The sequence below is a fragment of the Zalophus californianus genome, chromosome 2 (assembly GCF_009762305.2).
Source record: "Zalophus californianus isolate mZalCal1 chromosome 2, mZalCal1.pri.v2, whole genome shotgun sequence".
NCBI classification, from domain to species: domain Eukaryota; kingdom Metazoa; phylum Chordata; class Mammalia; order Carnivora; family Otariidae; genus Zalophus; species Zalophus californianus.
Genome location: NC_045596.1, coordinates 72,076,485 through 72,089,473, shown reverse-complemented (window position 1 = coordinate 72,089,473; position 12,989 = coordinate 72,076,485). Strand labels below are relative to the sequence as shown.

Below are 12,989 nucleotides of genomic sequence, written 5' to 3'. Positions count from 1 at the left end.
CTGGCTGTAGAGAATCCAGCTGGCAGGATTTAGAAAGGGTGAAGATGTGGAGGAAGCTAGTGAACCCGTTTTAGAAATAACTAAATGCTGAGGAGAGCCAGGAATGTGCCTTTTTTTAAGCTGCATGCCAGTTGGTTTGGGTGCAGGTTATTCTCTGCAGACAGAGGAACAGTTGTTACTGAAGAGAGAGCTAAGGAAGAGGAGGAGAAACGGGAGAGGCAGAAGCGTGGAAGCGTGGGGGTTAAGTGATGCACGGGAAGGGGATAAGTGTGGAGCAAATGCAGTCTGTATACAAAGTGTTTGAGGAGTTAGCACCAGCAGAGTTTGGGGAATGGTGCTCCTGCTGGCTGACTGGGGAACTGACTTGAGGATGTTAGCAACAGAAGTAACAAAGGTAGATGAGTGATCCAGAGAGTCCTTGGCAGGTGGGTGTGGTAGAGAGGAAGTGCTGTGGTCCAGGTACAGATTCCTAAATGATCATCACGTGATGCCCAGGAAAGAAACCCGAGAGTCCAAAAGAGGAAGAATTGTTATATAAATAAATGATGAAACTTGAAAAGGCATGTGATTACTGAGTTACAGCATTTGGTAATTTTTAAAAATAACCATTGACATCTCACTAATAATATGGCACATTAGAGGAATGCTGATAGGTAGACTTAATTTTTCAGGAAGCGTAAGTGGAATTAGATGTTAAAATTTGAATGCCCCTATTAATCAATATTTCACCTTTAGTATATATCGAATGTAAACTGTAGTTTAATTTAGCATATTTTTATGATGCTGGGTCCTTTATTGTTGAACTCATTTTAGCCATTTAGTATTGATGTGTTTGTAAAATTCAGAGAAGACAAAATATTACTTCTGTCATTTGAACTATAACTACAGTTGGCCCTTGAACAATGAAGGTTAGGAACACCAACCCCTGTGCAGTTGAAAACCATGTACAACTTTTGACTCCCCCAAAACTAAACGACTAATGGCACACTGTGGACTGACGGCCTTACCAGTAACCTGAATAGTCAGCTGACATATTTTGTGTGTTAGATGTATTACACACGGTATTCTTACAATAAAGGGAGCTACAGAAAAGAAAATGTTATTAAAATCAGTAGGAAGAGAAAATACATTTTCAGGGCTGTACTATATTATCAGAAAAGAAAAAAAAAATCTGTGTGAGTGGACCTGCACAGTTCAAACCTGTGTTGTTCAGTGGCCAGCTGTATTTCTAAACCTATCTGTATCTGACAAAATGTTTAAAAACTCATATACATACAGAATACAGTAAGCAGTATGAGGTGACAGAATTCCGGAGCGGACCTGAGGAGCTCTGAATCCAGTTTCTGTTCTGCCACTGACTTCCTATGTAAATTTGAACAAATTACTTAATTTTCAAGTGCCTACCGTACTCATCAATGAAGTAGATGTTATGGTACATAATCGTGCTTTTCTAACTGAAGCAGTTTGTCAAAGTATTCGGTAAGATGTAAAGGCATTTTGAAAAATAAACTTATGCAAATATACAGAACTAAGTTGTAGAATCAAATTAGAATTTTCAAATCTAGTATCAAAAAAAGAATATGTTCATTTCAATTAAAGTAAGTTCTGGACTTAAGTCAACTTCTACTGTTTTAAAAGGCTGATTTTAGTTATTAATATTCTATTTTAATATCTGAACACAAGTTTCAGGATGACTAATCCATTTTCATAAATATGGTAAAGGATTTAGTCAGACAAATGTTTTTATTAGCAGGTATAATAAAGAAAAGGACACACAATAGGACTTTGTGTTCTAAATTCAGAATTACGAGTGGTCTGTGAAAAAAAACTGGGAAAAACTACAGGGGAGGAGGCTACCTTTAGGACCAGTAAGCCCGCACTGTTTCTCAACACCATGGACTCTAGCCCTCTGCCCTTTCTTCCACGAAAAGCCATGCTCTGGGCTTTCTTATAACTCCTTGCAGCCCTCATGATGTGAAAGAAATCTTTTTAAAATGTACATCTAACTGTTCTTACAATGTATGGAATCTATGGATTAGCAATTATGATCCTCAGAATAACGCTTTCGTATTCCGTACTGAAGCAGAAACTGCAAGGGAAGGTCGGCTAATTAACAGGCATTTAGCAGACCTTATGGAAAAATTGATTTGGTGTTACTTGTAAAAAAATAAATAGCTAGATAAATAGATCACTAGATAAATACATAAAGAACCAACCAAAACATGCTGTTGATGTTCTTAGAGGGAAATGATTATGCAAATAAACACATTCAATTTTTTAAAGATAAAATGCAGAGATAGTAATTTGAAATAACTTCCATGGGAGTAGACGCTTTGATCCCTTGAGAAGCTGGACAATCTTATGACATGTATTCTCCCCAGAAGTGTGAGCTACGTGCCTTGGGTGATGTCACCAGTGACTAGTAACCATTGCAGTGTAAACAAACATCAGCAGGAAATAAATGTGGGTAGGGCAAGGGTCTAGAAACATGCCTTCCTTCTAGAAAAGTATCGTGCCTTCCAATGCCAGTGGTTTGGTTTTTTTGTTTGTTTGTTTGTTTTTTTAACGGAAGAGAGGGGATGGAGTTTAGCTCTTGCCTTCTGTCACGGAAACCTTTAGTTTCATAGGCAGTGTCTTTCCTTGACAAATGGATTTCCCCCTTGGCAGTCTCTGCAACACTGAGAGGTAAGGGACTCTTTGCTGTTGCTGCAGTTATTGGTTGCTCTCCCCAGACAAGCTTGTCTGTGGATTTGCTAAGAGCAGAGTTTCGAGTTACCAGAATTAGGCAAGCCCGCTGAGAAGCAGAAGGAGGAGGAGGAGCGGCGGCAGGAGCCGGAGCCCGAGCCAAAGCGCCCTGAAGCGCTACGGCAGCAGCTCCGCTGATTGGCTGGAGGGTCCGGCCGCTTCCCGGGAACAAAAGGTCAAAGTGGACTGCAGCGTCAATGTAGGGAGGCAGCCGAGAAGAGAGCGTTGCTTGAAGAAGTCTGGCGGCCGGAGCCGCAGCACGCGGGCTAACTGCAGGGTCAGCTGCCGCTCCAGCTGTGAGGCTCAGCCTCACGCCCCGAGCCCAGCACCGCCAACGCCGCCGCCGCCACCGTGAGGAGACGTTTCCTGCACGGACGGCCAAGGTGGCGTGGACGAGCCAGTTGTGAGGGTCCCTGGCAAATTCATCTACAAGGATGGCCTGTGAAATCATGCCTCTGCAAAGGTAGTATTCTTTCCTGTTTGTTTGATTTTATTCTGTTCTCTGTTTTCTGAGTAGTATGAAACCATGTAACTTTGCCAGTACTTGGCATCTAGGAGGAGTGTGCTGCAAACGTGTAGAGCCCGTTGCACCCGATGTCCTGCCCTAAGAGCAGAAGAATGTGACTATTAATACTGCTGCTTTTACTGACACCGATGTCCAACTTCTTGTGCTTCTCACTTGATTTTGTTGTGTTCCGTTCTTTCCTCCCTTGAATGAAAATACGCGTAACAAAATATCTCTGACCTCGGAAGGAGTGTATAGAACAGATTTATCAAAAACCTGAATCAGCTCCTTAGCAGTGTTGTGAAGCTGTGGCAAGCTCTCGGCTCATCTGATAGGATGTTCATAGGTTAGAGACCTTGTAAAAATGCATGTTAGGATCTCTCCCTTCTGGAGTCCAGATCTAAGCAAGGATTTTCTGTCAATAAGTACATTACAATACATGGACAATAATGCGAAGGTCAGAATTTTCCCATAAATAATTCTAGATAGATTTATTACACAAATGACACCTTTTAAAAAAACTGCTATGTAAGAATGACTGAGCACACGGTTCTGTTTTGTTCGCTAATGATTGTAGTATGGACTGTGGAGGGCGGGGTAGAGGAGTTATACCAAAGCAGAGAAAGGTAAATTTAAACAAAGGGGTTTGTTCAACAACAACAATACTGCTGGTGAATGAATAAGTGAATAATGTATCCTAGAGTGTGGTCAAGCTGGAAGTCACCTCTGTGAGGACTGGAGCCCCATCCTCCAGCTTCACAATAGGAAAACTGAGGCACAGAGGAAGTCTCAGAGCTGCCCCAGGTCACGTTTTATGATTTTTACAATTACTTTTGCCAGTCGTATTATTATACTTCAACTTTAACCGCTTTGCGTGCAGTGCCATTTGATTCCATATAAATGCTTCCTTTAAGAAAACTACAAAGGGTTTTGTTAGTGAAAATGATCTTAAAAATCAAGTGGTAATTACAGTTTATATGACTGAAAAAAATCTAAACAAAAATGAATTTCAGTTTTAAAAACCATGCCACCAATATTTTACTGAATGTTCATGTTTCAACAGTGAAGATAAGGTTAACAAAAATTCAGTGTTTATTTGCAGGGTGTTTCCTGCAGATGGATACTGTGACAGAGACCAGTGTGGTGGTTTTTTTTCCCACTCTAATGTTAAGAGCACTGCAATGGGAACTTGATGGGGTGTCCCAGGAATTCCTTTTCTAAAAATCAATAACCCAAGGAAACAGACAGTGGTTTATGGATAGATCTGACACTTTTCTATATTAACCCAGTGGAAAGGGCCACATTCTTGAAGTGTGCAACAGACTAAAACTAATGTACACTTTTTGGAGACTTGATTTGGTTTCCAACTTTAAAGTTGGGGACTTGTTTTTCTTACAATGACTTCAGTCTTAAGGGTCTTAAGCAATCATTTTCTAGAGAATAATATTGGCTATTAGTGGACTCTGTGATAAGCTTCTTGATAATATAACTATTAAGAAAATAGATCTTTATACCACTAAAATACTGCTTAGTGAGTTAATGAAAGCAGAAATCGAATTAGCATAATTTCCTCCAGAATTATTTTGCATTGTTAGTCCTTATCAGTAAGCCTATGTAAGAGGAATAATTTTAATTTGCATTCAAGAATGCTGATTGGTGCATTCACTGCTCTCTGGCTCTGAGAATTTGATTTGATTGATTACCCTGCAGTCTTCACTTACAGCCTATGTCTGCCTTTGACTATAAACCTCCTGAAGGCAAGGAGCAGGTTTGTGTAGTTCTCTTTCTTAAGGATCTCTTGTGAATTTGGGTGCCTATGCAGAAAACTTTCCTGTTCCCATATGTAATTGCTTCTTCCAAACCCAGTTCGGTACCTTAGGCTAAGGATTTCTGTGAGTCTCTAGTAATGATGACTGTTGCCAACTGCCCCCTCTGTTAATGCTGCCTGAAGCATGAAGTTTGCGGAGCCTTGTGGTATGCATGCTGACTGATGGCATGAGTGCTTTGCTCAATTCTGTTATAGAGCAGTAAGGGGTTAGAAACTGAATTAAAAGTGGGTGAGTAAAAGAATAGCTCGAAATATCAGTTAAATTCTTGTTCCCTATTTGTACTGAGCAGAGTGGCCAATGCTTCTCATACTTTAAGTGCATGACAATTACCTGGGGAACTAATTTTTTTAAATCAGCTTATAGGAATAAGCTGCCCTCTTTCCCTAGACTTACTGAATCTGAATCTGGGTGTGACAGAGAAAGTAAATACATTTTAACAAGCTTCCTGAAAGCAAATCTGACACAAATGGTCCACACACTCAGGGAAACACTTTATCTAAACTCTAGTTAATGATTATAGCTTGTGTAAAGCCATTGACAGCAGGTATATATAAGAATCTAACACTATACTACTCAATGTCCCCAAATAACATCTTTAATATCATGATTTTATAAGTGGTTTTTTTTTCATAATCCACGCTTTCATCTACTAGGTGTTAAGTGTTACCTGTTAGAACAAAGCATACTTAGGGGCACCTCAGTGGTGCAGTTGTTTTAAGTGTCCGGCTCTTGGTTTCCACCCAGGTCGTGATCTCAGGGTCATGAGATGGAATTTTGTGTGGGGCTCACGTCCAGCACAGAGACTGCTTGGATTCTCTCTCACTCTCTCTCTCTCCCTCTCCGTCTGCCCCATTCTCTCTCTCACTTTCTCTCTCTCTCAAATAAATTAATTAATTAAAAAAAACAATAAAGCATGCTTACAATATTGTTGAATATATTAAACAGTTTGTACTACCAGGGATACTGAGGTAATTAAGACACAAGCTCTGCTTCAAAGAGGTCACATGCTAGTGCGGATGCAATCACACTACCAGACAATTACAACACATGTGGTGAGTTCAGTAATGGACAGTATGATTAGCATAATAATAGAGATGTGCCTACATGGATAATATTACCCTGTGTTTTATTTAACCTCATATGTGTATGATCTTATCAGAGGGCATGTTTTTACCCTAATGTCTGCTTAGCTTACAATTTCCATGAGTGACTATTTAGCCTTTCTTAGCATATTGTGAAAGTATGTAGAAGATAAATTTGTTACTGCTAATCTGTGATTGAGGTGAGAATTACACGTGGTTGAAATCGAAGGATAAAATAAATACTTTGGTTCCCTTTAATGTATTTTGCCATCTGTTTATTACCTAATGTAATTTGTAGACCTTCAAGGATGAAGTTGACTGTTTAGAAACTCATGATCTTTAGAAAAAACTGCAGAGGTTGAATGTTTAGAATGTGACCCTCTGTGAAGTGAGGAACTCAGTTCTTACAATTTACTTTAAATGGCTTAAAGATGGGATCTTATTTCATATCTATTGAATTGTTTAGACTGTCATTATTTTTAAGAAACTAAAATATCTATATGTACTTCTTATACCAAAGGATAAAACTCAATACACCATAGCGCTATATAGATATTCTTGCCATCTGAAAAAGTTCCCCCAAAGAAATAAAATAATATCAGAGGTAAATGGGGAAACCATATTAAATTAAGAATTGAAATAAGTTTTCTTGGGGCGCCTGGCTGGCTCAGTCAGTAGAACATGTGACTCTTGATCTCAGGGTCATGAGTTCAAGTTCCACGTTGGGCGTAAAGATTACTTAAAAAAAAAAGGTTTTCTTTTCTCAGGTGACTAGGTTTACCTTTTGTCACTAAAGAGATAGTATGTTTTATCAGATTGCAGGCTTTACTTATACCTCAGACTCTTTGCATGATTTATATCCCAGGGGACTTTTTTCCTTATATTTTGTGGGTCTGTAGGTAGGATCTCTATTTTATGTATAGAAAGACTTCGATAGGCTAGGAAACAAATCTTAACCCTGAGTCTTATGTCTATGACAAAACTCATCTTTCACAACAGTACTTTGATTTGCTAGGTTAACTTTCCACTAGCCACTAACTCACTTTATATCCACAAAGAATGATGATGGAAGATGAAGTTAGGAACCCTGGTGATTAATTTAGATTCCTTTGGTTTTAATGCATTGGCATCTGCTTTCATGTGTTAGCATCCTGTTCTTTCCTTGGTTTACTTATCAAAGTGGGAAACTGAGATTAAGAACATTTATGTACTTTTCTTGTTCATTACTCCATCTATCAGATTTTGATATTCAATATATGTTACTGATTCCTTCTTTTATGATGGTGAAATACATCATAATTTCAAATTGCAGTGGCTCTTTTGAGAAGACACAGAGCAACAGGATTAATTAACATGTATTAAGGACCCAGCGGGGGGGAAAACTTCACTGAAACCTCTTATCAGCAGAATTCATCTGGTCTTACTAAGTACTGGTTATTAGAATAACCTTTTGCAAACAAGAAAACTGGTAACATGGGGATGATGTGGGAGTTAACCAGGAAACACCCCAGGTAATAATGGGCCTGCTTGTGTATCTTCTGTGTAGTGTTAGAGAGCCCTCTACTGCCATGGTGGTGACACCACCAGTTAATTTATCTATAAACCTGTTATTATTCCTAACTTGACACTTGAATAGCACTCCCTGCTCATGCCACCCTCCCGCTCCCTCCACAGAGAAAGTCTAAGAGGGAGTTAAAAGCTGCCTCACAGCAAATCTGGGTTAACCCTTATGGGGTTGTGTATCTAAACTTAGAGTTCATCACTAATCTAGTCTATATTTGAACAAATAAGATCTCTGCGGGCTCTACTGTCATAGGACGGTTACAGATTCTCTAGAGTCTACATATTTGCTAATTACTCCAAATAAAGAAAATAAAAAAGATATTATGAACTAAGATGAGGACATTTTTAAATTTTACAGAGATCACCCCGTCTAAACCATGGAAAAAGTAGAGGTGTTGGGTATTCACAAAGCAGTGGAGAAAGCAGTGGAAGGGTAGTAAACTTGCTATCCAAAAAACATATCCAGATACTGACAGCTAGATAGCCATATGAATTTGGTCAGGTCATTTTCCTCATCTATGAAATGGGATGACAGTGCTTGACATACTTACTTATGGGGGCAATTTGAGAGTTAAAGAATATGATAGTTCTTTGTAAATGATAAAACTACTCAGACAGGGGCACCTGGGTGGCTCAGTCATTAAGTGTCTGCCTTTGGCTCTGATCATGATCCCAGGGTCCTGGCATCGAGTCCTGCATCGGGCTCCCTGCTCGGCGGGAAGCCTGCTTCTCCCTCCCCCCCGCCCCCGCTTGTGTTCCTGCTCTCGCTGTGTCTCTCTCTGTCAAATAAATAAATAAAATCTTAAAAAAAAAAAACTACTCAGATATAAAGAGTAGTATATTGCTTTTCTCTTGTTTTTTTTTAATTTTTATACTTGCAGTGGCTTTCAATTCCTTGAATGCAAGACTGTTTAACACAGTGAAGGTGATGCTCTAGCATGGTATTCCACTTCATTGGATGAATATTGGAAAGTGACCTGAAGAATGGTTTGCGGGAAGTGTCATTAAAAACATTAAAAATGTCATTAAAATTGGGGCACCTGGTGGCTCAGTAGGTTAAGTGTCTGACTCTTGATTTCAGCTTAGGTCATGATCTCAGGGTCATGAGATGGAGCGCCAAGTCAGGCTCCATGCTCAGCAGGGAGTCTGCTGGAAAAATTTTCTCTCTCTCTCTCTCTCTCTCTCTCTTTTTCTCTCTTTCAAATAAATAAATCTCTAAAAAAAATACTGTGGAGGGGCGCCTGGGTGGCTCAGTCATTAAGCATCTGCCTTCCGCTCAGGTCATGATCTCAGGGTCCTGAGATCGAGCCCTGCATTGGGCTCTCTGCTCGGCAGGAAGCCTGCTTCTCCCTGTCCCACTCCCACTGCTTGTGTTCTCTCTCTCACTGTGTCTCTCTCTGTCAAATAAATAAAATCTTAAAAAAAAGTAAATGTTAAAAATAAATAAAAAATACTATGGAATCAAATTTCTTGAAACTCTTAAAACCTGCTACCCTGCCTTTTTTCCTATGATAATTATATATCTATGTGATGATCAGAATGAATGGCCAAGAAATAGTTTGTACCATATAAAACCTTTTAAAAGGATTATTTGTTCTTTAAGAAGAACTGGAAATTACTTTTTTTGATAATAGCATTATTGAGATATAATTCACATAACCATGTAATTCACCTACATAAAGTATACAATTCAATGGTTTTTAGTATACTCATAAGGTTGTACAACCATCACTACAAGCAATTTTAGAATATCTTCATTACCCAAAGAAACCCTGTCAACCCCTATTGTGGGCTGAATGTGTTCCCCAAAAATTTATATGTTGAAGTTCTAATCCCCAGTGTGATGGTATTTGGAGGTGGGACCTTTGGGGTCTAATTAGGTTTGGATGAGGCCATAGAGGTGGCACTCCCGTAACAGGATTGGTGTCCTTACAAGGAGATAAGGGGGCCAGAGGGCTCACTCCTTCCCATCCCCCCCCCCACCAAAGGGACTATAGCAAGGAGTCGGCAGCCAGCAAGCCAGGGAGAATTCTCACCAGAACCTGACTATGCTGGCACTATAATCTTAGACTTCCCTTCTCTAGAACTGTGAGAAGTAAATGTTTCTATTGTTCAAGCCACCCATCTGTGGTATCTTGTTAGAAGAGCCCGAACTGACTAAAACAACCATCAATCTCCCTATAATCCCCCTATCCCAACTCTAGGCAACTGTTAATCTACTTTCTATCTCTAAAGATTTGCCTCATCTGGACAGTGCATTATAACCCTTGGGCAGCTTGTCACAAAGCCAGATGTGGAAACTGCTTTTACTTCTCACATAAGGTTGGCATATTAACGGGAAATAGTTGGGGAGGGGTGGAAGGAAGGGAGGGGGGGAGAAAGAAAGAGAAGGAGGGAGGGAGGGAGGAAGGAAGAGTAGGAAGCCCAAGAAGTCGATTTCCAAAATTAAGATACCTAAGAAATAAAAATACTGGGTTGGGGGGGGGGAGCAGAGACACAGGATACATTTGATAAAACCTTTAAGGTTTGGGGTCAGGAAATCATGTATTTTCTCATCAACTGTAAGAACAAAAATCAGAAAACTTAATGGAAATAAAAACAAAGAACTGAACTGCCTTACTCAGATCATATTGGATGGAATTAAAACGCTAGAAAAAGTTAAGGGTTTAGAAAGAGCTTAAGATGATATATCAGTATTTTGCTGTCACCAAAATGATCATGGAAAGAAATAAAACTTCACCGTCTAGATTAAAATAGCCCCTGAAACCAAGATTAGGAACCAGCAGCCAGCCAGAGTAGACCACTGATACACTGTGTAGTATTTTTATCAGTGACTCTCCTTCATTTTCAGTTCCTTGACTGAGCAGAAAGTCCAGGGCTGCCTGGCCCGGGTGCCCCTGCCTGGCACGTCCCTGCCACGTCCACAGGGCTGAGCTCCCTGCGTGCCAACTCCTGCCTTCACACGGTGTCTTCTCTTTGTTAAAGAGTTCCCTGTCCATTCCCTTCCTCCTAATAATGCCTCCATGACCCTCAAAACCCATTCCCAGTGTCACTCATGTCACCTAGCCTGCCAGACTGCGAGGGGCTTGAGCGTGAGGTCTGGAGCTCTGGCTGCCACACACTTGGATTTGAATCTCAGCCCTGCCTGCCTCTGTGGCCTCCCACTGGTGAATTACCCTTTCCAAGACTTGTTTTTCTTATCTGAGAAAATCCAGTTAGTGATACCTCTCTCCAAGGGTGTCTTTGAGGATCGACTGAGGAAATGTCTATGAAGCTCTTAGCCCAAAGCCTTGACTTACTATGGTGAGCCCTCAACACATGGTAGCTGTGTATCCTTTTTTCATAGTCATTATCATATTTCAAGTTTCTGTTTCTCCCTGGTCTATAAATTCTGTAAGGATTTAGACCATATCTTATTAGCCTGAGCAGCACCCCTCATTGGCTCTGATGCATAGTAGCCACTCAAAAAATACTGAATGAGCCCTTGTATCTGGCAGAGGAAGGGTTTGTTAGGGGAAAGATGAGACGATAATTTGCATTGCTTTCTGCATATTTTTGTCTCCCTCGAGAAATCCATTTTCAGACTTTACAGTTTGGGAAATATCTGTTAAATAAAAACTATATTAACAAACCACTAATAATGTTATAATGGTAATTTTTTAAAGACTTTATTTGAGAGAGAGAGAGAGAGAGCACTGCACACGCAAGTTGGGGGGGCAGAGAGAGAAGGAGAAGCAGACTCCCTGCTGAGTAAGGAGCCTGATGTGGGACTCCTGGGTCATGACCTGAGCCAAAGGCAGACGCTTAATGACTGAGCCATCCAGGTGCCCCAATGGTAATTATTTTTTAAAAGTTAGTAAAAATAACTTACTCTTTTCTTCTTCCCTCCTGCATGTATCCTCATATTCTTTTGAGTTTGTTTAACTAAAGATTAGAAAATGTTTTAACGTATTTATTAATGTTCTAAAGATATTTTTTCATCAACTAATATCAACTGTGCCATGAAGAAAATGACTGTATGTAGCATTCTAAAGTATTGCCTCCCTAAGGCAATCAAGGATAAACATCACTTTTCTGAACAAGAATCTCAAAGACAAATGAAAGCTTCCAGCTGCCTTGAAAATAGTTTTGTGACTAAACCAAAAATTCCTGTAAGCCCCAAACAACCTTTGGGTTTGCAGTGAAGTGAAATAATTTTCTTTTCCTGCTCTCAAGCCAGAACAAACAGAGTGTGTGGCAAGGCCATGTTACCTTGCCTGAACACATCCTTTTCTGGGTTCACTCTACACACAGAAAGTACAGCGTTTACATTACTGGCATAGGGGCAGAACCCGCACCTCAATTGTGCTGCTGAAGAAAAGAAATTAATTTCTTGTCTTTAAGGATGGGAGAAAACCCATGGCATAGTTGCAATTTCATTAAGTTTTAAATAGGAAACAGGATAACTTAAAACAATCAATATGCACATATCTGAAAATGCTTCTAGCTGGCCCAATTTTACAAATAATAAAGAGTACATGTTTTCAAAATATTATATCAAAGAGTAGCATTAGCAGTCAGCAAAGTCTTGATGATGCTAATTTTACCTGGCCATTTACTGAGCACCTGGAGTATTCTAGTACCCTGCTAGGTGCTAGTGGTGGTACAAACATAAAGACACATCCAGGAAGTGAGGCAAGCGTCTGAACTCAAATTCTGGTGTTGTGTTGCTCATTTATAGCTATAAACAGTTTATCAGAGCCTGGAAAAAGAAGCATCTCCCTCTCCAGGGTGCTGGAGATGGCTTTGCAGATTAGATGACACTTGAGCTGAAAGATGAAATATTTTCTAAGCAGAGAGAGGTGAAGGAAGGATTTAAGACAGAGGGAACAGCACGTACAAAAGAGGAAGACTGACAAAAGTGTAGGGAGTGGTCTCCAGAGGTATGTTAGACTCAGATTGGGAGGGACCTTATGTGCCAGATTTAGACATTTGGATTTTATCCCAAAGCAATGGGGAAGTGGGAGAGGCTTTTAAGTTAAGAGTATGAACCTGGTGGAATATTAAAGATAAACGGGCATGGGGCGCCTGGGTGGCTCAGTTGGTTAAGCGACTGCCTTCGGCTCAGGTCATGATCCTGGAGTCCCGGGATCGAGTCCCGCATCGGGCTCCCTGCTCAGCAGGGAGTCTGTTTCTCCCTCTGACCCTCTTCCCTCTCGTGCTCTCATTCTCTCACTCTCAAATAAATAAATAAAAAATCTTCAAAAAAAAAAAAAAGATAAACGG

General features: G+C 40.2%; 1 protein-coding gene and 1 long non-coding RNA gene across 9 annotated transcripts in view; both read left to right on the top strand.

Moving 5' to 3' along the window:
- FAM13A (family with sequence similarity 13 member A) overlaps positions 1-12,989 on the top strand; it is a 369,758-nt gene that overhangs the window by 262,855 nt on the left and 93,914 nt on the right. The gene's annotated exons all lie outside the window — the stretch shown is intronic.
- Positions 1,539-11,233, top strand: LOC113925841. The gene is made up of 3 exons (XR_003521072.1): positions 1,539-3,208; positions 9,960-10,046; positions 10,576-11,233. It is a non-coding gene; the product is annotated as an uncharacterized LOC113925841 (long non-coding RNA).